Source organism: Hyla sarda, chromosome 6, assembly GCF_029499605.1.
Source record: "Hyla sarda isolate aHylSar1 chromosome 6, aHylSar1.hap1, whole genome shotgun sequence".
Lineage (NCBI taxonomy): Eukaryota > Metazoa > Chordata > Amphibia > Anura > Hylidae > Hyla > Hyla sarda.
In genome coordinates, this window is record NC_079194.1 from 217,644,863 (window position 1) to 217,667,447 (window position 22,585).

At 41.0% G+C, this 22,585-nt stretch overlaps 1 protein-coding gene across 2 annotated transcripts in view; it reads left to right on the forward strand.

The window, feature by feature from the left end:
* Positions 1 to 12,189: 12,189 nt before the first annotated feature.
* The window catches only part of PLA2G15 (phospholipase A2 group XV), a 118,590-nt gene continuing 108,194 nt past the window's right edge, over positions 12,190 to 22,585 (forward strand). Inside the window, exons 1-2 of one of the 2 annotated variants that reach the window (XM_056526430.1) lie at positions 12,190 to 12,416; positions 22,336 to 22,385. The gene's annotated coding sequence lies outside the window, so the exon portion shown is untranslated. The remainder of the gene's footprint in view (positions 12,417 to 22,335; positions 22,386 to 22,585) is intronic. The other variant, XM_056526429.1, reaches the window with a different exon arrangement.

Sequence of the window (22,585 nt, forward strand, 5' to 3'; positions counted from 1 at the left end):
TTCATTATACATACACTGTCTGTGACTGTACAGCAATCATACATCCAATCCATTATTAATGGATTGGATGTATGATTGCTGTACAGTCACAGTGTATGTATAATGGAGGTATGATTGCTGTACAGTGTATGTATAATGGAGCCTCCAATCCAAAAAAAAGCCTCCAATCCAAAAAAAAAGTTTTAATAAAGTTTTTCATTTTGTTTGTATTGATATTTATGAGTGTAGGTATGTTTATGTATGTGTGCATGCAAGCAAGAGTGTGTGTGTGTGTGTGTATATATATCACACACACGCGTGCGCTGCGTGAGTTTGTGCTTTAGGGTGCACACCCTAATGCAATAGGCTGCGCACGCCTATGGTTACGTCACGGCTCCACCCCTCGTGACGTCACGGCCCGCCCCCCGTCAATACAAGTCTATGGGAGGGGGCGTGGCCCCCTGCCATAGACTTGCATTAAGGGGACGGGCCATGATGTCATGAGGGGCGGAGCCATGATGTCACGCTGCTCCGGCCCCTGTATCGCCCGTCATTACGCACAGAGCAAACTCGCTCTGTGCAGTAATGATAGTGGGGTGCCGCAGCGGCGATCCCAGGGGTCCCCAGCAGTGGGACCGCGGCGATCTAACATCTTATCCCCTATCCTTTCGATAGGGGATAAGATGCCTGCGGCGGAGTACCCCTTTAAAGGGTTACTCCGGTGGAAAACATTTTTTTTTTTTAAATCAACTGGTGCCAGAAAGTTAAACAGATTTGTAAATTACGTCTATTACATTTTTTTTGTCCTTCCAGCACTTATTAGCAGCTGTAAGCTGCAGATGAAATTCTTTTCTTTTTTAATTTCTTTTTTGTCTTGTCCACAGTGCTCTCTGCTGACACCTGATGCCGTATCAGGAACTGTCCCAAACAGGAGAAAATCCCCATTGCAAACCTATGCTGCTCTGGACAGTTCCTGACATGGACAGAGGTGTCAGCAGAGAGCACTGTGGACAAGACAAAAAAAACAAATTCAAAAAGAAAAGAATTTCCTCTGTAGCATACAGCTGCTAATAAGTACTGGAAGGACAAACATTTTTTAATTTAGGTAATTTACAAATCTGATTAACTTTCTGGCGCCAGTTGATTTAAAAAAAAATGTTTTCCCCCGGAGTACCCCTTTAAGAGCATTGGTCTCCAAACTGTGCACCTCCAGATGTGGCAAAACTACAACTCCCAGCATGCCTGGATAGCCGTTGGAATCTCTGAGCGGAACACAGGATAGGAATTACACACACAGAGATTCCGTAGTGTGACCATACCCTAACAGCCCCCAATGGGGACTTAAAAAAAAAATTTATAAAAATTTTACACAGAAACACACACACTTTTTTCCCATTTTTCTAATAAAAATTAAAAAAAAATAATAATTAGGATCGCCATGTGCGAAATTGTCAGAACTATTAAAATAACATTTATAATTCCGCCAAAGTAAAAAAAAAAAAAAAAAAAAAAAAACATATAGTGCATTTTTATTATGGTGCATCAAAATCTACCATAAAGTACCATCAAAGCAAACATTGTATCAATAAAAACTACAGATCATGACGAAAATAATGAGCGAGGGCTGACACATCCCCAAATATTGAAAATTTTAGAAGTTATAGTGGTCAGAAGAGGACAATTTTAAGCCTACTAAGTTCCCTACAAAAAGTTATACATTTATAACTTTATTTTTCTCAAACGCAGTAAAATAAAAATAGAAGAAAAGATGATAAAAATAAAATAAAGATAAAATTTCATTTTTACCATGAAGTGCACTTCTTAAAAAACGAAACTCCCAAAAATTTGCTAAATTTTGCTGATTTGTTTTTTTTATTTCATTTTTTTTTTTGTAAAATAAGTGACGTCATTGCAAAGTACAATATGTGGCGCAAAAAACAAACCTTTATATGGGTCTGTAGTGTTATGGCTACTAAAAGGTGAGGAGGAAAATACAAAACCACAAAACAATTAAAAATTGTTATGTCCTTAAAGGGGTACTCTGGTGAATTTTTTTTTTTTAATCAATTAGTGGCAGAAAGTTGAACAGATTTGTAAATCACTTCTATTTAATATTTTTAATCCTTCCAGTACTTATCAACTGCTGTATGCTCCACAGGAAGTTGTGTAGTTCTTTTCTGTCTGACCACAGTGCTCTCTGCTGACACCTCTGTCTGTGTCAGGAACTGTCCAGAGCAGGAGAGGTTTGCTATGGGAATTTGCTCCTTCTCTGGACAGTTTCTGACATGGACAGAGGCGTCAGCAGAGAGCACTGTGGTCAGACTGGAAAAAACTACACAACTTCCTCTGAAGCATACAGCAGCTGATAAGTACAGGAAGGATTAAGATTTTTTAATAGAAGTAATTTACGAATCTGTTTAACTTTCTGGCACCAGTTGATTTAAAAAAAAAAAATTAAAAATTAAAATCTTTCCTCCGGAGTACCCCTTTAGGGGTTAGAGATAAAAAAAAAAAAATCCATTATACATATGCTGAGAATATCAGCCTTTTACGATGAGTTTTTCTACTAGCCGGCAGCACATTGGTGGAGAATGGCGCGGCCGGCTGAGAGATCGTAACCGCACTAATTCCAGATGTGAGAATTAATTCACTAGTTAAATGTGTGAAAGGATTAGCAGGTTCCCCACATCGGGGCCATGGGGCTTCCACTGTAAAGTGCAGGTAAATAGGGAAACTTAAGGCCGCGTTCATACGGCAGAATTCCATGTGAATTTATTGCCCATTAACTTTAATGGGATTCTGCATGCGGAATTCTGCTGCTGAAATTCTGTGGTCCAAAAAAATATAAGTCTGGTCTAATATTTTTCCGAACTTCGGCTGCAGAACCCCATTGAAATCAATGGGGCTGACTTTCTGCTTACTCAGGTCTCTGGATTTCCCAGGTTGCAGTGCATCAAGATGGGACATCACGAGTCAGGTGATCAGAGGAAGCCTGTCCTGCTTTAAAGGGGTACTCCGGCGCTTAAACATCTTATCCCCTATCCAAAAGATAGGGGATAAGATGCCTGATCGCGGGGGTCCTGCCGCTGGGGACCCCCGTGATCTTGCACGCTCCGGGTCTGATTACTGTCGATCACGGGGACGGAGCATTGTGATGTCACGGCTCCGCCCCTCAATGCGAACCTATGGGAGTTGGCGTGACAGCTGTCACGCTCCGGGGACTGATTTTAATGGGGTGCGGCGTGCAAGATCACGGGGGTCCCCAGTGGCAGGACCCCCGCAATCAGGCATCTTATCCCCTATCCTTTGGATAGCAACTGCTGGTTGGGAGAGAGATCATTTTGCAACAGCTGGAGGCTCCCTGGTTAGAAAACACTGGTCTTTTGAATGGAATGCAACTAAATGGGTGGGGCTGGCTGATGTGTGGGAGGGAGGAAAAGTGACCTCACACTTACAAACTATGGAATTATGGGACATGTAGTTTGAGGATGAAATCCAACAGGAAATAGCCGTTTCATGCAAATACAGCCTCAATGTTATGGTAATCTCACAAAATAGCAATTTACCCCCAAGACAAGCGCAGATCATTCCTAAGCATGTCCATTACTGTCTGGCAGGTACGTACTAAAATCACCTTATGGTGGAGGACCCCTTTAATTAAACAAAATCTATCTTTATATATCTGAACCGTTGTGGAAGATGAATACTAACGCATTTTAGGGTCAGTATTGCAGCCATGGCACCTGCAGTATATTCCTTTTGTGGTTTCAACACACCAATGCAATTGGTCTCCTACCAGTACTAGTATACTTAATGATGAATGTAGGGACTTTTAAGTCCCTACATTTATCATTAAATATATGGCACCTGCAGTACCCATGTTCTTCCTATCCAGCATGGAAACAACTAAGGATAATACTATAAGTCAGTGTTTTTTTCCAACCATTGTGCCTTCAGTTGGTGCAAAACTACAACTCCCAGCATGCCCGGACAGCCTTCGGCTGTCCGGGCATGCTGGGAGTTGTAGCTTTGCAACAGCTGGAGGCACCCTGGTTGGAAAACACAGCTGTAAGTACAAGGAAAACATTCATGACAACAGTGATTTTGAAAATTTTTCCCCCTGCAATCACCTCTAGGGGGAGCTCACTGCATACAGACGAATACATGAAACTTCTGTCATGTTCCGAGTCCAAATGCTGTACCTGTTACTGCATTCCGCGCACACAATTTCTACAGCACAAGATTGTGAGGAATGATGTCGATTTGCTGCGGATTTGAGGGGCGAATATGTTTATGTTTAATAATAAACCCCATTACATAAAGGGGTACTCCGGTGGAAAACTTTTTTTATTTATTAATTTTTTTAAATGAACTGGTGCCAGAAAGTTAAACAGATTTGTAAATGACGTCTATTAAAAAATCTTTACCCTTCCAGTACTTTTTAGCAACTGTATGCTACAGAGGAAATTCTGTTTTTTCAATTTCCTTTTTGTCTTGTCCACAGTGCTCTCTGCTGACACCTGATGCCCGTATCAGGAACTGTCCAGAGCAGGAGAAAATGTCCATAGCAAACCTATGCTGCTCTGGACAGTTCCTGATACGGACAGAGGTGTCAGCAGAGAGCACTGTGGACAAGTCAAAAAAAGAAATTCAAAAAGAACAGAATTTCCTCAGAATTTACGCATGCGAATCCCGGCCCGTCACTCACCTTGTCCCGCTCCTGCAGCTCTCTCACTCTCACAGCTCCGGCACGCGCGTCCCCTTCCCTTAGGGCGCGCTCGCGGCGGAGCTTGGAAATTTAAAGGGCCAGTACGCCCATAATTAGTAAAAGCACCTGACAGCACATTATAAGTTGTTGCACCTCCCACACCCCCCTGCCAGATCTTCAGTGCCTATTGCCTGAGATTAAGTGTTCCCTATTGCCTGTTTTGCCGTACCCTTGTATCCAGACCTTCCGCTACGTTTTTTGACCACAAACCTTTGCCGCCTGCCTTGACCTTCTGCTACATTGACTAAGCTACGGCCTCCTCCTTCGATACCTCGCCTTGTCCAGTTACCTGTGGGGTCGAGCCGTGTTGGGGGGTAGCGACCTGGGTGTCGCCTGCCGCAGCAAGCCCATCCTGCCGTGCGGCGGGCTCTGGTGAAGACCAGCGGCACCTTAGACTCCGCTCCCCGATACGGTCCGAGTCATCAGCCACACAGGTTAGAGGATCCACATCCAGTCCCGTTACAATATTTACATAGGAGATGAAACTTCTGTCATGGTCTGAGTCCAAATTCCCTGTAGATATTATTTCAAATGTATTTTTCGCCTGAAGCCACCTCTAGGGGGAGCTCACTGCATACAGATATATGTCCCATTGAACTAAATAATAAAGCATTTACCTTTAAATGGGTTATCCAGGAAAAAACTTTTTCTTATATATCAACTGGCTCCAGAAAGTTAAACAGATTTTGTAAATTACTTCTATATAAAAAAAAAAATCTTAATCCTTTCAGTACTTATGAGCTTCTGAAGTTCTGTCTCGGGAAACGCCCAGTTTAGAAGAAAATCCCCATAGCAAACCTCTTCTAAACTGGGCGTTTCCTGAGACACGTCATCAGGGAGCACTTAGACAGAAAAGAACAACCTTAACTTCAGAAGCTCATAAGTACTGAAAGGATTAAGATTTTTTAATAGAAGTCATTTACAAATCTGTTTAACTTTCTGGAGCCAGTTGATATATATATATATATATAATAAAAAAAATTTCTGGAATACCCCTTTAAGGTTAAGTGAAGAATAGTGGCGCGTGTGTAAATTTTGCCTGGCTGGGGTCCGACTTCTACATTCCCCACAATCTATGCAAGTGTCCCCCAATCAGTGGGCCTCCAGCTGTTGCAAAACTACAACTCCCAGCATGCCCGGACAGCCTTCGGCTGTCCGGGCATGCTGGGAGTTGTAGTTTTGCAACAGCTGGAGGCCCACTGGTTGGGAAGCACTGGTCTTTGCACATCTCGGTCAGTCCTCCACATGGCGGGGACGTGAGACCATTATTGATCATGCGATTATCTATGGATTACCTGTCATCTGACCCCCAGGTCACATTATTAGACTCGCTTGGGTCTACATGAAGATTTTTTTGGCCCGGGCCGGGGAGCCTGGAATGAAATACACAGCAGATCTGCGCGGAGGACAGATTAATAACAGCCCCGAATACGAGGTTTGGACGCTTTCCTGCTGGCGTGTCTGCACTGTGCGCCTGGACTCCTATTTATTATCATTGTCAATAGTCAAAACCAGTTATCCATCTGAGTGCACTTAAAGGAACAATCCCATCCGTGTCAGAGAAGAGAGAGACGTGTGGGGGGTCTGAGCGCAGGACTGGACGTCATCACTGGGGGGGGGGGGGGGGGGACACACACACCATACAAATAGGCCTGGTCCATGATGACGCATGATGTGATAATATCCAGTATACAGTAAAATTATTAATCTCATATCTACCTCGTATCTATCTATCTATCTCATATCTATCTATCTCATATCTATCTATCTCATATCTATCTATCTATCTATCTCATATCTATCTATCTCATATCTATCTATCTCATATCTATCTATCTCTATCTCATATCTATCTCGTATCTATCTATCTCATATCTATCTATCTCTATCTATCTCATATCTATCTCGTATCTATCTATCTCACATCTATCTATCTATCTCATATCTATCTCATATCTATCTATCTCACATCTAACTATCTATTTCATATTTATTTATCTCATATCTATCTATCTTTTTATCTATCTCATATCTATCTCACCTCTATCTATCTATCTATCTCATATCTATCTATCTATCTATCTATCTCATATCTATCTATCTATCTCACATCTATCTATCTCATATCTATCTATCTATCTATCTCATATCTATCTATCTATCTCACATCTATCTATCTATCTCATATCTATCTATCTCACATCTATCTATCTATCTCATATCTATCTCATATCTATCTATTTATCTCATATCTATCTATCTATCTATCTCATATCTATCTATCTCATATCTATCTATCTCATATCTATCTATCTCAAATCTATCTATCTAATATCTATCTCATATCCATCTATCTAATATCTATCTCATATCTATCTATCTATGTAATATCTATCTCTATCTATCTATCTCTATCTATATATCTATCTATCTCATATCTATCTATCTCATATATATCTATCTATTTCATATCTATCTATCTCTATCTCATATCTATTTATCTATCTCACATCTATCTATCTCATATCTATCTATCTCATATCTATCTATCTCATATCTATCTCATATCTATCTATCTATTTCATATCTATCTCATATCTATCTATCTATTTATCTCATATCTATCTCATATCTATCTATCTCACATCTATCTATCTCATATCTATCCATCTCATATATATCTATCTATCTCATATCTATCTCCTATCTATCTATCTCATATCTATCTATCTCATATCTATCTATCTATCTCATATATCTATCTATCTCATATCTATCTATCTATCTCATATCTATCTCATATCTATCTCATATATATCTATCTCATATCTATCTATCTCATATCTATCTATCTATCTCATATGTATCTATCTCATATCTATCTCATATCTATCTATCTATCTATCTCATATCTCTCTCTCATATCTATCTATCTCATATCTATCTATCTCATACCTATCTATCTCATATCTATCTCATATCTATCTATCTATCTCATATCTCTCTCTCATATCTATCTATCTCATATATATCTATCTATTTCATATCTATCTATCTCTATCTCATATCTATTTATCTATCTCACATCTATCTATCTCATATCTATCTATCTCATATATATCTCATATCTATCTATTTATCTCATATCTATCTATCTCATATCTATCCATCTCATATATATCTATCTATCTCATATCTATCTATCTATCTCCTATCTATCTATCTCATATCTATCTATCTATCTATCTATCTCATATGTATCTATCTCATATCTATCTCATATCTATCTATCTCATATCTATCTCATATCTATCTATCTCATATCTATCTATCTCATATCTATCTATCTCATATCTATCTATCTATCTCATATCTATCTATCTCATATCTATCTATCTATCTCCTATCTATCTATCTCATATCTATCTCATATCTATCTATCTATCTATCTATCTATCTCATATCTATCTATCTCATATCTATCTATCTATCTCATATCTATCTATCTCATATCTATCTATCTCACATCTATCTATCTATCTCATATCTATCTATCTATCTCCTATCTATCTATCTCATATCTATCTATCTCACATCTATCTATCTATCTCATATCTATCTATCTATCTCCTATCTATCTATCTCATATCTATCTATCTCATATCTATCTATCTATCTCCTATCTATCTATCTCATATCTATCTATCTCATATCTATCTATCTCCTATCTATCTATCTCATATCTATTTATCTATCTCATATCTATCTATCTCATATCTATCTATCTATCTATCTCATATCTATCTATCTCATATCTATCTATCTATCTCATATCTATCTATCTCATATCTATCTATCTCATATCTATCTATCTCATATCTATCTATCTATCTATCTCATATCTATCTATCTCATATCTATCTATCTCATATCTATCCATCTATTCATCCTTTATTTTTAGAGGTTCTGCTTACAGCAGGGGAGGTCTGGACCAAATCCTTTCTTTCTGTTGAGTATTGATGCAGACATTTCCTGGGCAGAACAACAATAAAGCATTTTCTTTCCATTCTTGATCTAGAAGATTCTCACGCAGTGCCAGTTTGGCTTCAGTATTATTAATATTATTTTTATCTGATTTTTTTTTTATTTTTTTTTTATCTATTTGACATCTTTGAACACCAAAATTTTTTAAAATGTAAGAAAAAGTTAAGGTTTTCTTTATTTGTAAATGACATCAGAAGCTTTATCACATTTGTTTCACAAGTTAATAAACATAGTTGGTATTTTACCCTATAAAGTAGTGCAGGTTTTTACTATGTAGGAGGCAGGTGCAGGGATCACATCCTGGGAAAAAAGTGCAGGAACTCACCCAAGATTTCCACTCAAGGACTGGTCCTGCCAGACATCTACTATTTGTAGAAAACAAAAAACTTTTATTCAATGTTTTCCAAACAGTGTGCCTCCAGCTGTTGCAAAACTACAACTTGCAGCATGCCCGAACAGCCAAAGGCTGTCCGGGCATGCTGGTAGTTGTAGTTTTGCAACAGCTGGAGGCACACTGTTTGGATAACACTGCTTGTATTAATGTAGAATAAAAAGCTCTGCCACTTTTTTTTATTTTTATTCAGTTTCTTACCATGTTCAATCACTCTTCTTGCAGACAGTGAATGGAAACCTTCTTAATAATTTTCGGAAGCTATCGGCCTCTACAGTCATGATCCTTTTCACAGCAGGTAGGACAGTGTTTCCCAGGCAGGGTGTCTCCAGCTGTTGCAAAACTACAGCCGTTGGCTGTCGGGGCATGCTGGGAGTTGTAGTTTTGCAACAGCTGGAGGCACACTGTTTGGATAACACTGCTTGTATTAATGTAGAATAAAAAGCTCTGCCACTTTTTTTTTATTTTTATTCAGTTTCTTACCATGTTCAATATCTCTTCTTGCAGACAGTGAATGGAAACCTTCTTAATAATCTTCGGAATCTATCGGCCTCTACAGGCATGATCCTTTTCACAGCAGGCAGGACAGTGTTTCCCAGGCAGGGTGTCTCCAGCTGTTGCAAAATTACAGCCGTTGGCTGTCCGGGCATGCTGGGAGTTGTAGTTTTGCAACAGCTGGAGGCATACTGTTTGGATAACACTGCTTGTATTAATGTAGAATAAAAAGCTCTGCCACATTTTTCTATTTTTATTCAGTTTCTTACCATGTTCAATATCTCTTCTTGCAGACAGTGAATGGAAACCTTCTTAATAATCTTCAGAATCTATCGGCCTCTACAGGCATGATCCTTTTCAAAGCAGGCAGGACAGTGTTTCCCAGGCAGGGTGTTTCCAGCTGTTGCAAAATTACAGCCGTTGGCTGTCCGGGCATGCTGGGAGTTGTAGTTTTGCAACAGCTGGAGGCACACTGTTTGGATAACACTGCTTGTATTAATGTAGAATAAAAAGCTCTGCCACTTTTTTTTTATTTTTATTCAGTTTCTTACCATGTTCAATATCTCTTCTTGCAGACAGTGAATGGAAACCTTCTTAATAATCTTCGGAATCTATCGGCCTCTACAGGCATGATCCTTTTCACAGCAGGCAGGACAGTGTTTCCCAGGCAGGGTGTCTCCAGCTGTTGCAAAACTACAGCCGTTGGCTGTCCGGGCATGCTGGGAGTTGTAGTTTTGCAACAGCTGGAGGCATACTGTTTGGATAACACTGCTTGTATTAATGTAGAATAAAAAGCTCTGCCACTTTTTTCTATTTTTATTCAGTTTCTTACCATGTTCAATATCTCTTCTTGCAGACAGTGAATGGAAACCTTCTTAATAATCTTCAGAATCTATCGGCCTCTACAGGCATGATCCTTTTCAAAGCAGGCAGGACAGTGTTTCCCAGGCAGGGTGTTTCCAGCTGTTGCAAAATTACAGCCGTTGGCTGTCCGGGCATGCTGGGAGTTCTAGTTTTGCAACAGCTGGAGGCACACTGTTTGGATAACACTGCTTGTATTAATGTAGAATAAAAAGCTCTGCTACTTTTTTTTTTTTTTAATTCAGTTTCTTACCATGTTCAATAACTCTTCTTGCAGACAGTGAATGGAAACCTTCTTAATAATTTTGGAAGCTATCGGCCTCTACAGGCGTGATCCTTTTCACAGCAGGTAGGACAGTTTTTCCCAGCCAGGGTGTCTCCAGCTGTTGCAAAACTATAGCCGTTGGCTGTCCGGGCATGCTGGAAGTTGTAGTTTTGCAACAGCTGGAGGCACACTGTTTGGATAACACTGCTTGTATTAATGTAGAATAAAAAGCCTCTGCCACTTTTTTTTTTTTTATTCAATTTCTTTCCATGTTCAATATCTCTTCTTGCAGACAGTGAATAGAAACCTTCTTAATAATCTTCGGAATCTATCGGCCTCTACAGGCATGATCCTTTTCACAGCAGGCAGGACAGTGTTTCCCAGCCAGGGTGTCTCCAGCTGTTGCAAAACTACAGCCGTTGGCTGTCGGGGCATGCTGGGAGTTGTAGTTTTGCAACAACTGGAGGCACCCTGGTTGGGAAACACTGACTTATACAATGGCGTCTGCCTGATATGTCTTTGTTTTGCAGCAGTTTTCTGTATGTCTCTATCAACCATTGATCTTGTATTTTTTTTTTTATCACAATTTCTGCTGACCTCTGCTGTCCATTTTAGAAACTGTCCAGAGCAGCATATGTTTTCTATGGGGATTTTCTCCTACTCTTGACAGTTCTTAAAATGGACAGAGATGTCAGCAGAGAGCACTGTGGTCATGATGTCAGCAGAAAGCTCTGTGTTCCAAAAAGAAAACAATTTCCTCTGTAGCTAATAAGTACTGGAAGGATTAAGATTTTTTTTAATAGAAGCAATTTACAAACCTGTTTAACTTTCTGGCACCAGTTGATTTAAAAAAAAAAAAAAAAAAGTTTTCCACCGGAGTACCCCTTTAAATGTGAATCCTGTGGAGTCTGTGGTGTAGCTGCTCTGTGTCTGCGTCGGCGGACATCGTGCTGCAGTCAGGGCCTGTGATACTGAATCAGAGACAGGGAATTTGTTTTCTTAATTTGGGGAGGGAAAAAAACATTTCAAATCAACTGGTGGCAGAAACTAATTTACTTAAAAATCCTTACCCTTCCAGCTGCTGTATGCTCCACGGGAAGTTGTGTTGTTCTTTCCAGTCTGACACAGTGCTCTCTGCTGCCACCTCTGTCCGTGTCAGGAACTGTCCAGAGCAGGAGCAAATCCCCATAGCGCACCTTTCCAATGACTTCCTCAGGGGACCACAAACATTACCATCACATAGGGGGAGATTTATCAAAACCTGTGCAGAGTAGAAGTTGCCCAGTTGCCCATAGCAACCAATCAGATGGCTTCTTTCATTTTCAAAAGGGCCTGTGGAAAATGAAAGTAGCGATCTGATTGGTTGCTATGGGCAACTAGGCAACTTTTCCTTTGCACAGGTTTTGATAAATCTCCCCCTACATAGTGACTAGATTATATTACCATACTGATACCGAATAGGTACTGCTATACACAGTCATCACGCCCCCTCCCATAGACTTGCATTGAGGGGGCGGGGCGTGACGTCACACGGGGGCAGAGTCATGACGTCACGATCTTCCGTATCCGTGGTCGGGAGCCAGAACCTCCAGCGCTGCCGGAAGCAGATACAGGTGCGTGCTGCAGGCTATATTGCGGGGGACCCCAGCGATCAGACATCTTATCCCCTACCCTTTGGATAGGGGATAAGATGTCTAGGGGTGGAGTACCCCTTTAAGCCTTGGGAAACCACGCCCCCTTTCCTCTTAGACCCTCCCACTTCTCAAACTGTGACCTCAGTGGTTGGTAAGGTTGTAAATTTTCACTTAAGACAAACCTTGGGCAAATAGATGTGACTTTTCTATGCCATTCTATTGTCCCCTGAGTATTAATGAAATGAAACATTAACATGAGGTAAAAACATATAAAAATATGTTTATTATAAATATCTCAGCATATTAAATGTTATGATGTCCGAGCACAGCGGAGGGGCTGGAAGGGGCTGGATCAGAGGTGGCGGCGGCTGCGGATCTTCTAGACTGAGGTCTCCTCATCGGATGAGTCTTTAGGAGTCTCAGATGTTATAGATGTTATTGGGGAACTGCAGAGAAATGAATTAAGAAATAAATATTTAGTCTTTGAGCAATTGTAGAAGAGAAGAGGAGATGATTGCTGTAAAGTTCTTACCTCTAGTGAGTCCCCAATAGATGGTATTGATGTTATTGATGGTAAAGATGTTATTGATGGTAAAGATGTTATTGATGGTAAAGATGTTATTGATGGTAAAGATGTTATTGATGGTAAAGATGTTATTGATGGTAAAGATGTTATTGATGGTAAAGATGTTATTGATGTTGATGTTCTTGATGTTCTTGATGTTGATGTTCTTGATGTTCTCCTCCTACTTCCTTCTCTTCCAAATCCAGTCCGGGGCATTGATGTCTTCCATGATGCAGGCCCCGTCTGGATCGTAAGAGAATTTCTTCCTTTGCTCCACATCAGTCATGGAGACGTCATCAGGGAATTGTCTCCCCTCGGTCTCCATGTCCTCCGGCGCTGATGTTATGGCGGGGGCAGATGTTGATGCCACAGCCCGCTTTGATGGTATAGCCGGGAATGATGATGGAGCCCCATCCCGCTTCGATGGAATAGCCGGGGAAGATGTTGATGCCATAGCGCGCTTAGATGGAATAGCTGGCGCTGTATCTGCTCCCTTTGCACGGGTGTCAGGGGTCACCTGACTAAATCGCCTTTTCCGCCCAATAGCCATCACAGCAGTGATAACAAACCCAAAGCCCTCCAAAGCCCAAGCCAGCAAAGACTGACACAGTCTACAGGGCCTGAGCCCTTTCTATAGGCCCCAATAGGTTCTATGAGATCACATGTGTGACGTCACGAGCAGTGACCAAACCACACACAGATAAGGAGATCATCAGTAACATGTATCTGCTCTGGGCTTAGATTATACATCTGGACATTATGGGATGTTTTTATTTTCTATTTTTTTTAACCGCGTAAGGACGCAGGTATTTTATTTGTGGGGCAAAACGGAGAAAAAAAAAACAGCACCATTTTGTAACTTTTGCGTGCTTCTGTTTCTACGTAGGGCACATTTCAGTAAAAATCACACTTTATTTTTATTCTGTAGATCCATATGATTAAAACCAAATTATACAGGTTTTGTTTTATTTTAAAATTATCATTTATAATTGTATAATATATATATATATATAATCATATAATTAATAATTATAATTTTGTACGAAAATTTGTATGTTTAAAATTGTCCTCTTCTGACCCCTATAACTTTTTTAATTTTCCATATACGGGGATGTATGAGGGTCTTTTTTGGCTCTGTGACCTGTAGTATTTATTGGTACCATTTTTGTTTTGATGGGACTTTTTGATTGCTTTTTTATAAAAAAAAAATTATGGTATACAAAGTGACGTATACACCAGTGACCATGCAGTTTAATTAACATTATATTTTTAATTTTCAGACATTTACGCACGCGGCGACACCACATATGTTTATGTTTATTTTTGTTTACATTCTTTTTTTGCAACAGCTGGAGGCGCCCTGGTTGGGAAACACTGCATTATGTCCTTCTTACTGTAGAAATGTGCATTTTTCTTCCTCTTTCTCTGATCCATAACATTTTTATTTTCCATCTATGGAGATGTATAAGGACGTATTGTTGTACTTTTATAGGTGCCCTTCATTTTAACATAAAATGGTTCATGCACCCAGAAAAAAAAATGTATATATGGGGGGGAGAGAAAGCAATTGCGTGCACAGAGTTCACCATAAAAATAACATGATTACAGCTAACCAAATTTATAGGGATACTAGTTGAAAAATAAAAAATAAAAACTTTTTTTGTTAATTTTTTTTGGTTTTCTATACAATAACAAAGAAAGAGTGTACATTTATGAGTAACACAATTACAAAAATTGACAATTAATAAGACAATCATAGCATTTATACCATCATAGAGCAGCAGAGCACCAATAACACTGATCAATGCTAAGCCAAAGCCTAACATTGAGCAGTGTATGCAAGTGTAAGATTGCATGGTATAGCCCCCTATGGGGACTAAAAAAAGTAAAAAGTGTAAAAAACTTAAATCATTTTTTTTTAAAACTGTTAATAATTGTGAATAAGCGCCTCTTCCAATAAAAGTTTGAATCACCACCTATTTCCCTTTAAAAAAAATTAAAAATAAAGTACATTTCATAAAAAATAAACATGTGGTATCGCCGCGTGCGTAAATGTCCTAACTATTAAAATATCAGGTTACTTAAACTGCATGGTCAATGGTGTAAATGAAAAAAACATACCAAAGTCCAAAATTGCTTATTTTTGGTCACTTTGTAAATCATAAAAAATGTATTCAAAAATTGATCAAAAAGTCCTATCGAAACAAAAATGGTATCGATAAGAACTACAGATCACGGTGCAAAAAATGAGCCCTTACATAGCCATGTCTGTGGCAAAATAAAAAAGTTATAGGGGTCAGCAGATGACAATTTTAAACATACTAATTTTGGTGCATGTAGTTAGGATTTTTTTTTTTTTTAAGTAGTAAAATATAATAAAACTTACATACATTGGGTATCCCTGTAACCATATGGACCTACAGAATAAAGATATGGTGTAATTTTTACCAAAAAGTGCACTGCGTAGAAACTTAAGCCCTAAAAATTTACAAAATGGTGTTTGTTTTTTCGATTTCACCCCAAAAATGTTTTCTTTTTTTGTCTCGCCATAGATTTTGTGGTAAAATTATTGATGTCATTATAAAATACAATTGTTCACGCAAAAAAACACAAAGCCGTTATATGGGTCTGTAGGTGGAAAATTTAAAGGTTATGAATTTTAGAAGGGGAGGAGGAAAAAACAAAAGTGCAAAAACTAAAATGGGTTTGGTTCTTTAGGGGTTAAAATTACGAACATGTATGTTTTTATTATGTGTAATATTGAGGTTGTCAAGGTTGGCTGCTGGTTAGGCCTTAAAATGTGAGTGACTGCTGCTGTATACTGCTGAGTATCGACACAAGAAATAAATGCCAGACAAAATGTTGGTATATATCTCCTTCTCAGCATACTGGTTAAGGAGCTGTCCCAAGGAATTCTGTTTATTATACGGAAGTACATTGGTTTTTACATTTGACTAAAAGGGGAGGTTAGTTATCACGTCAAAATCATCATGTTATATTTTGATTGGTTTTTTGAGTATTGCGTCTGTATATATTAGCATATTAAGCATTCATTTCTTTCTTAGCCATAGGTCACTTATGTTGCCATCTCCCTATTTTACCAGAAAATTCCGGATGTATCTGTCCTTCTGCACAGTCTATATTTCTTCAAATGTTTTGTCTCTAACTTCAAACTTCTTTATCTTGCATCTTTTGGCCTCGTTCCAAGGTCTTCATTTTAGTTGCATGCAAATAGCAAGCTGATAATGGTTTTTCTGCAGCATATTAGCATATATATCTATTTTTAATATATAAATATATATATATATATATATATATATATATATATATATATATATGTGTACCGTATATACTCGAGTATAGGCCGAGTTTTTCAGCACGATTTTTCGTGCTGAAAACACCCCCCTCGGCTTATACTCGAGTGAACTCCCCCACCCGCAGTGGTCTTCAACCTGCGGACCTCCAGAGGTTTCAAAACTACAACTCCCAGCAAGCCCGGGCAGTTGTAGTTTTGAAACCTCCGGAGGTCCGCAGGTTGAAGACCACTGCGGCCTTCAACATCATCCAGCCCCCTCTCACCCCCTTTAGTTCTGAGTACTCACCTCCGCTCGGCGCTGGTCCGGTGCTGCAGGACTGTCCGGTGAGGAGGTGGTCCGGTGAGGAGGTGGTCCGGGCTGCTATCTTCACCGGGGAGGCCTCTTCTAAGCGCTTCGGGCCCGGCCTCAGAATAGTCACGTTGCCTTGACAACGACGCAGATACGTCGTTGTCAAGGCAACGGCTCTATTCCGGGCCGGAAGCGCGGAGAAGAGGCGCCCCCGGTGAAGATAGCAGCCCGGACCACCTCCTCACCGGACCACCTCCTTACCGGACAGCCCTGCAGGACCGGACCAGCGCCGAGCGGAGGTGAGTACTCAGAACTAAAGGGGGTGAGAGGGGGCTGGATGATGTTGAAGGCCGCAGTGGTCTTCAACCTGCGGACCTCCGGAGGTTTCAAAACTACAACTCCCAGCAAGCCCGGACAGCCGATGGCTGCCCGGGCTTGCTGGGAGTTGTAGTTTTGAAACCTCTGGAGGTCCGCATGTTGAAGGCCGCAGTGGTCTTCAACCTGCGGACCTCCGGAGGTTTCAAAACTACAACTCCCAGCAAGCCCGGACAGCCGATGGCTGCCCGGGCTTGCTGGGAGTTGTAGTTTTGAAACCTCTGGAGGTCCGCAGGTTGAAGGCCGCAGTGGTCTTCAACCTGCGGACCTCCGGAGGTTTCAAAACTACAACTCCCAGCAAGCCCGGACAGCCGATGGCTGCCCGGGCTTGCTGGGAGTTGTAGTTTTGAAACCTCTGGAGGTCCGCAGGTTGAAGACCACTGAGGGCGAATGATGAGAAGAGGATGATGAAGGGGGGGGGGGGGTGTGGGGATGATGAAGGGGGGGGGATGATGAAGGGGGGGGGGTGTGGGATGATTACAAGGGGATGATGAAGGGGGGATGTGTGGGATGATAAGGGGATGTGTGGGATGATGACAAGGGGATGATGAAGGGGGGATGTGTGGGATGATGACAAGGGGATGATGAAGGGGGGATGTGTGGGATAAGGGGATGTGTGGGATGATGACAAGGGGATGATGAAGGGGGGATGTGTGGGATAAGGGGATGTGTGGGATGATGACAAGGGGATGATGAAGGGGGGATGTGTGGGATGATAAGGGGATGTGTGGGATGATGACAAGGGGATGATGAAGGGGGGATGTGTGGGATGATGACAAGGGGATGATGAGGATGTTAATGACGGGTCTGGATGATGACAGGGGGGGATGAGGTATTTCCCACCCTAGGCTTATACTCGAGTCAATAACTTTTCCTGGGATTTTGGGTTGAAATTAGGGGTCTCGGCTTATACTCGGGTCGGCTTATACTCGAGTATATACGGTATATATATATATATATATATATATATATATATATATATATATATATATATATTGATCAGTAATCAATATCATAAGGGCCATCCTTATCAATGTCACTAACCTTTTTTTTTTTTTTTTTAGGTGGTGTATGTTTACCTCAGCGCTGCACTACTACCTTCACAGAACAGACTCATTTCCCTGATGGGAGTAGTAGTACAGGGGCTGAGGAACTGATGGCACTGTGTCTCATGCCTGAGACCGCTGCCATCCTAACTTAGAAGCCAGGGAAGCGGGCGGCATGCCGCCCGCTTCCCTGGCTTCTAAGTTACGATGGCAGCAGGTCTCAGGGGTGACACCCAGTGCCATTGGTTCCTCCGCCCCTGTACTACTACTCCCAACATGGACCAGAGTCTTTTCTATGATGGGAGAGTGCAGCGCTGAGGGAAATATACACCACCTAAAAAAAGGAAATAAAAAAACATACATTACACATAATAAATGAATACATTATACTTAATAAATTCATACATAATATTGTCTGTGGCTCTCAATTCCCTTCCCCCGCTCCCAATAATTGCATCTGCTTTCAAAAAAAAAAAAAAATTGTTTAAAAACAGATAAAAATTGTTCCCTACAAATTCAGTCATCCCTACTGCATCATTCCCTTTGTTTGTTTGTTTTTTTGTTTATTTTAATGGTTCCGTACTAAATTCAGTTTAAAAAAAAGCTATGTCCATCCCTTTTTTTCCGATCGCTAAAGTCCAAAAAAAGAATTAACAATGCCTGCAAAAACACCAATGTTAAAATCCACAAGGCTTTTTTTTTTATGGCACTTTTTCTCTCCCGTAGACTTCTATGGCAGAGAAACGCCACAATTTTCCCAACATGTTTCAACATGAGGTTGTTTTTGAAAAAATGAGGCCACTGAGCCCAAAAAAGCAGATAAGCAGCCAAAGTAAAAAAAATAAATAAAAAAAAATGCCAAGTAGATATGGCATTCTGCAGTTCCCTATTGATATGCAGCTAACATCTGGACACAGTGTTTTTCCATAAAAAAAATAAAAAAAAACTTTTTTTTGGGGTGTTTTTGAAAAAAGATCTCAGTGGGAACCTGGCCTAAATGCGTCTGAGGTCATACTATTGCTGTGCTTGAAACACTTTCAATGTATGACCCGAAATACACATACTGCATATGATCCATTGACCATGGCGTGAATTCATGAATAGGACAGAAGGGGAAGTCATAAAAATACATGTAAGTTGGTTTTGCTAATATTTGGGTGACACACCTGCACACTGCAGCCCACACACTAGCATGTGGTGACAGACGTTTTGGAATACTCTGTTCTAAAACTTCCATTTTTCTTTCTATAGGGCAGTGGGCGTCTCATTTTTTGCATCATAACCTGTAGATTTACTTTGAACTATTTGGGGGTAAATGGGAATTTTTGACAGCCCTTTTAAAATTGTCTAAGGTGCAAAAAAAAGGGGTTTAGCCAAGGGGGCGGCAAATTGAGGATCTGCCTAGGGTGGTAAAGATCCTTGCACCAGCCCATGGTATGGACCACCTACAACAATGGTGGGTTCCTTCCTCTAGTGAGATATACATGACTGGCTGCTGCCTGCTAGTCAAGTGCTGCTTGTGAGGATTCATACCAGGCCATTAAAGTGCCCACTACATGCAGTATACGGGGTAAGTTGCTTTTTATGTGAGGTACATGGAGTTAATAATTTAGTAATGGTACTGTGAGAGTCCGGTGAGCCAGAAGCAGTATGTAAGTCTGTAAATAACAAAATATACATGTTCATGTTCATTCCCCCCCATGAGCTGTTATATGACATTATCCTGTAGAGACCGGTGCGCCCTCATACATGGGCGTAGGAACCAGGGGGGGACACATCCCCCCAGAAAATCATGCAGGGGGACAGATCATGGGGAATCCCCCCAGTTCTGCCCGCAGACTTTGCTGTATTATATAATCCCTGGGTTAATTTCACCCAGGGAGGCATCCGTAGTCGTCCACTCCCCACCGGAGCCTCTTTGAACTGCGTGCACACACAGTTCAAAGACGGCCGTGACCTCTGCCCCGACGCAAGCGCCGATGACGTCACTCATCAGCGCCCCCCTCACATTATATAATAAATCCCCCCCCACACTATATAATAAATCCCCCCCTCACACTATATAATAAATCCCCCCCACACTATATAATAAATCCCCCCCCACACTATATAATAAATCCCCCCCCCCATACTATATAATAAATCCCCCCCCACACTATATAATAAATCCCCCCCACACTATATAATAAATCCCCCCCCCACACTATATAATAAATCCCCCCCACACTATATAATAAATCCCCCCTCACATTATATAATAAATCCCCCCCACACTATATAATAAATCCCCCCCCACATTATATAATAAATCCCCCCCCCACACTATGTAATAAATCCCCCCCCACACTATATAATAAATCCCCCCTCACATTATATAATAAATCCCCCCCCCACACTATATAATAAATCCCCCCTCACATTATATAATAAATCCCCCCCCCACACTATATAATAAATCCCCCCCACACTATATAATAAATCCCCCCACACTATATAATAAATCCCCCCTCACATTATATAATAAATCCCCCCCACACTATATAATAAATCCCCCCCCACACTATATAATAAATCCCCCCCCACACTATATAATAAATCCCCCCTCACATTATATAATAAATCCCCCCTCACATTACATAATAAATTCCCCCCACCCCCCCCACACACACACACACACACACTATACAATAAATACCCCCCCACACACACACACATTATACATACTCACATATCCGGCGGTGGGTCCCCTGCTGCGGCCTGGATCCTGGAAGCGGCCGTGTGGGGACTGAGAGGAGCGGGAGACTCTCTCTGCTCCGCTCCTCTCTATGATGCCGCCCGTGATGTCGCACGTCACGTCACGTGACCATCTCCCAGACAGCCATTGCGGTACTGGCTGCCTGGAGATGAGTGACGGCGGCGGCGAACATAAAAAGGTAGCGTGCGGCGCAAAACCGCCCCCCTCGGGCCCTCTCCTTCCCCCTGGGCCCCCTCCCACTAACATTTTGGCCGGGCCCCTGACGCCTGGCCCGCCAGCCTTTATCAGCTTTATCAGGGCCCATGGGGCAAAAGGGGCGAGCTGCTTTTGGGCCCCCAGGAATTACAGGGCCCGGGGCAGCTGCCCCTTTTGCTCCACGGCCGCCGTGATTAGGGTGTGCCTGGGCACACCCGGCACACCCTGTGCGCACGCCTATGGTCTCACTTCATCCACCAACGCCACGTTGCACCACAGACTGTCCAGGAGTTGGCGGATGCTTTAGTCCAGGTCTGGGAGGACATCCCTCAGGAGACCATCCGCCACCTCATCAGGATCATGCCCAGGCGTTGTAGGGAGGTCATACAGGCACATGGAGGCCACACACACTACTGAGCCTTATTTTGACTTGTTTTAAGGACATTACATCAAAGTTGGATCAGCCTGTAGTGTGGTTTTCCACTTAGATTTTGAGTGTGACTCCATATCCAGACCTCCATGGGTTGATAGATTTGATTTCCATTGATAATTTTTGTGTGATTTTGTTGTCAGCGCATTCAACTATGTAAAGATAAAAGTATTTCATACGATTAGTTCATTCATTCAGATCTAGGATGTGTTATCTTACGGTTCCCTTTAATTTTTTTGAGCAGTGTAAATGTGTACTTTTAAATAACCGTGATCAATGAAGCTTTTTGTAATTTTGGAATTAGTGACTGGTGCTCTATTTTTGGTGTTTATATATCTATGTGACCCAGTGATGGCTTAGAACTCGGCCGTGTTTTGTTCTGTTGTTGTAAGATTTGATGCTGTGTTCAATCATTTAGTTAAATTGATATGTGCAGCAGATCCTGTATGTAGGAAGTACCCTACCTACTTTATAGAAGAAGGAAAACTGCATATAGTGTGATGTCATAAATGGAGAAGTATGCAGCAAAAATTATCCCTTATCCAAAGGACAACGGATAAGTTTTAGATCGTGGGGGGGGTCCAACTGCTTTGACACCTGCTCTCCCAAGGAACAGAGCAAAGCGGCGGCCCACACATTCCCTCCATGTATTTCTATGGGAAAGCTGGAGATGGCCAAAAAAAAAAACGCGATCTAAAATGTATTTCCTATCCTTTGAATAGAGGATAAGTTTTGCTGAATGATACTTCTCCTTTATTAAGCAAATAAACATTATTATAACATGTTGTAAGAGCTCTGTAGTGGTGATAAGTAGAGAAGTATTGTTGTGGAGGACTTGTAGCTGAATTAGATGTCTGTCTCAGAAAGTCACCATCAGAAATCTTTTAGATCCTTTTTTTGTTTACTCTAGCTGTTCTTTCCTTTCAGGTGATCTGGCACCCTCTTGTGGTTCTTCCAGGGATCAAAATGACAATAAGGTAGCTGCATAAATTGAGAATTTTCCTATCTTAAGTGACGGAAAATTGGGATTTTATTAAAGACAAGACGCGAGTATTATGCTATTTAACTTCTTTACTGAAACTCAGCAGCCAATAAGTATTGTAAGTATTAACAGAAAAAAGACTTTTTTAAAATACAACAAAGTGTATGTGAACATGCAACCTAGGGTGCAACCTAG